We start from the raw sequence: 4,066 nt of genomic DNA, 5'->3' as shown, positions 1-4,066 counted from the left end.
TGCTATAAGTAACGAGTATTCCAACTACTCCTAGGGTCACAAAAATTGTTATAGAAGATCATATATGCCTTATTTTCTTCCAAGCTTTATGCTACCCCGTGGTAGTAGGGAATACCCTTATGGTATATGCCAACTACAATGATGGTAGACCTGCAAACTAGTGCATCTACGCATGCAAATAATGTAATGACTATTGCATCTACATACATAAATTGGTAATATGTTTAATCCTCTAATACAAAACACAAACAACACTTACCAACAATTGGCGCACCAAATAGGTCAAATTGCTGATTTCTTTGGTGCTCCCCAAGCACCTGCTCAACCAGTCCCTCAAATTCAAGCATTTGGGGAAATTCAAAACCCAGGAGCTGCAAACAATGTTGGTTTTGCTAACAATCATGTTCAACAACAGGTTATGCCTCAACCATTATAACATCCCATTCCAAAGGTAGTTGAATGAGACTTAGGTCAGAATGGCCCAGAGGTAGTATTGGTCAATAGAAACTAGGATTCATACTAAGTGGTTAGGAGAGTCTAACAAAACAATTTTGGGGGGAAAATAATATAGTCAATATGGTCGAACAAATCTTAGCCCAAATGGCCTTCATGTGGGTCTAAATAGACCAAAATTTGTCTCTACCTCATTCGAGTGTGTATACAGACTAAACTCTCCAGGGGTTGGAAAATCCCTAAGTTCACTAAGTTTGCAAGGGATACTAATGAGTCGATTATCGAGCACACTGACGCATATCAAGTCTAGGCAGGAGATTTGGCCAATAACGAAAACTTACAGATTAAATACTTCCCTAATTCATTAACCAAGAATGCCTTTGTATGGTTCACCACCTTACCTCCAAATTCTATATGCATTTAGAATCAATTAGAAAGGGAGTTCCATTAGCAGTTTTACATGGGTTAGTCAAAGATCAGCCTAAAAGAATTAGCCATTATGAAAAGAAAGTTATTTTAGTCAATATATAATCATCTCAATAGTTTTAAGTTAAGGAATAAGAGATGTTTTACTCAAGTTCCATAACATGAGTTAGTTGAAATGGCTACATGTGGCCTAAATTATTCCATTAGGAAAAAAATCTAGATTCCCAATACCTAAGGGATATGGGCCAGTTTAGCATGCATGGTTAGACAAGTCGAACGGTTGAAGGCTGAAAGGCTAGATCAAATCGCCACCCCAAAAAGGAAAAAAGTGGCTTATGTTGAAATAAATGAAAACGATTAAGAATCTAACATAGTTTATGAATATGTTGAAGAAAATAATATTAACCTGGAAAAATTGCAGCCATGACCTCCATATGTTTGTAAGGTCCTAAGAGCCTCTAATGGAAAAAATCATGTCGAACCTAGTAAAAATGAAAAATTCATTACAAAAATATATACATTTGGTGTACCTAAATATGATGAATTTTTTTATTTTTTGGTTGCTGGTGGTCAAATCGTAGAGCCAGAAGGCCTAAAGATACCACCAATGGAACAAAGAAATAAAAAGGTTTTTGTAAGTATCATAATTTTCTTGGTCATAAAACCTCTCAATGTGTTTTTTTCAGGGATCTAGTATAAAATGCTTTGAAAGAAGGAAGATTGAAGTTTGGACACAAATCCAAGCAGCCAATGCAGATTGACATTGACCCTCTCAAAGTCCAAGAAGCACATCTGACGGAGCATGTTGAAATCTTGATGGTAGAAACTCCCATGGATATCAACGAGAAGGTTGAAGAAGTACGTGCGTTGGACTATACTGAGAAGACAAAGGTGGTGTATCCGAAGGTTGAAGAGGAATTGATCGATTTCCTAAAACGTTGCAAGATGAAGGGTTCTGAAGTTATGTTATGCCATTACTATGGAAAACACCTATCATAAAGGTTGGAAAAGGGATACAATCACGTTCGACCAACCATTGTGAGGTAAGGTGTGATTGTATGTGTGATGCTTTCCACCACGGGGCTAGGACCGTTGTGATAAACTAGGTAGCATGCTATATTCAACAACAATCAAAGTATACAATCGTTGTGATATGCAAGAGGCCATGGGTTCGAAACCCAATGATTTATAGTTTATAGTATTTTGCACTCTATCTATAATAACGGTTGGTATGAATAACCATGATTGATTACTTTTTTATTTTATTTTGTTTTTCCATATATTACAAATCTGTCTTTTTTACATGTATATTATACATACATTAGCTAAATATTTATAAAATATAAAATTAAGCAATGAAAATATATTTACAACCGTCAAAGACGAAGTCATACACTACCACCATCATTTTCAATTAACACATTAAAAATAAATGTCCAACATCTACAAAAGTCGTCTAAGTCTTTGGGAGAGAAATGTGTCATGTCGTTAAACGTCTACATAAACAAGTGATAAAAATAAATATCACGTGATTTTAATTATAATAGAAAATTACCTTAACATTAATATGTTATTCTAAACATTTCATGACATTATATATACCTAATCCCACGAATCAACAATGTCGGCATAGACGATGTTAAACATATGTTTCATAACATAGTACCCACACTTGTATCCCTCTACTTGCTTCCTAGTCTACAAATTTAAATATTTTATGAATATATATATATATATATATATATATATATATATATATATATATATATATATATATATATATATATATATATATATATATATATATAAAAGTGAATGTCACAATTAATCCACTTACCTTGGCCTCACAAAATTCGAGTTTTTTTCTAGAGTTGTTCAACCTATAGTGTCTCTCCACAACCCTATATATTGAAAATGATTTAAAAATATTACACGCTAACATAATTACAAAGTCAAAGAAAATATTACTAAAAGTCCCGTAAATATAAACTTACCTAGTAATAATTTGTTTCATCATAGGTTCAAGTGGATTGTGTAACGAACGTGGTGTAGTTACCATATTCGTCCGAAAAGATACGATGATCAATTGATAATGTTCTTTGAATGAACAATACAAACATATATAATTAGTATTCGGTAAAACATCAAAACTAACTATAATAGAGAAACCATAATTTAAAATTTACTCACTTATTGATGAATGGTGCTAAGTATAATTCTTTTGTCCCTCACACTATCTGTGATGTTAAGTATTCTTCAATGATTTTTGTAGAATTACCTATAAATCGTATTCTAACTGGATCCAATAATCCATTTGTATTCAATTTATTTAATTATATACAAACATGTTGAATGTACCTAAATGGTTAAACAAAATACAGAAAACACGTGAGTAATTAGTTCTATACAACATAATGAATGTACCATAATGACACATACTTACATGCACCAAACTTGTAGTAATCCTACGTCCAGCCACCGATTTCCAACAATCATATCCTTTATATCTTTAGGAAAGATTAAGAATTCCTCTAAACCTTGTATCTCTAGATCATGTTCTAGCGCAAGAGAAAACGTCGTGTCTTCGTTGCGCATAACATAACATAAAATTTTGGAATATGATTCTTCAAGGGGAGCCAATAACGTGTTATGGATCTCATTACCAGTGGGGGTGTCTGAACAGTCGCCTTTTGTGATTGCATCAGCTATAATATTTCTATCAGGCAATTGATCATCAGCGTCGTCATCTTCATTTGTACACAGTGGGACGGTTCCACTAAATCTCTACATCATAAAAAACATAGGACAACAAAACAGAATTAACACAATATATAGCATACATTTTAGGTATCACAATATTCTCACATACAACATATAACTCTTTAATTTCTTCCAATTATTTCCTGCAAGTTTCTCGCTCTTCTACTAACTTCTCTTTAAATTCTTTCTTTTGACTATCTATTTTCCTCTAATAATACTCTTCCAACGTTTCTTTTTGCATATTTTCGATGCTTTTTCTAGAAATACCAAAAACACTCCCAAGACGATACCATCTCTAACCCCACAGACACACCCACCATGCTCCTTTGTTTCGATTTTTTCTACTAATATATCATGTCGTAGTTCTGGAACAAATGAACCTTCACAGGATGAGTTAACCAATGAATGCTACATAACATGATAAGAC

Source organism: Lathyrus oleraceus, chromosome 6 (assembly GCF_024323335.1).
Source record: "Lathyrus oleraceus cultivar Zhongwan6 chromosome 6, CAAS_Psat_ZW6_1.0, whole genome shotgun sequence".
NCBI classification, from domain to species: domain Eukaryota; kingdom Viridiplantae; phylum Streptophyta; class Magnoliopsida; order Fabales; family Fabaceae; genus Lathyrus; species Lathyrus oleraceus.
Note: the sequence above shows the minus strand (reverse complement) of the source record.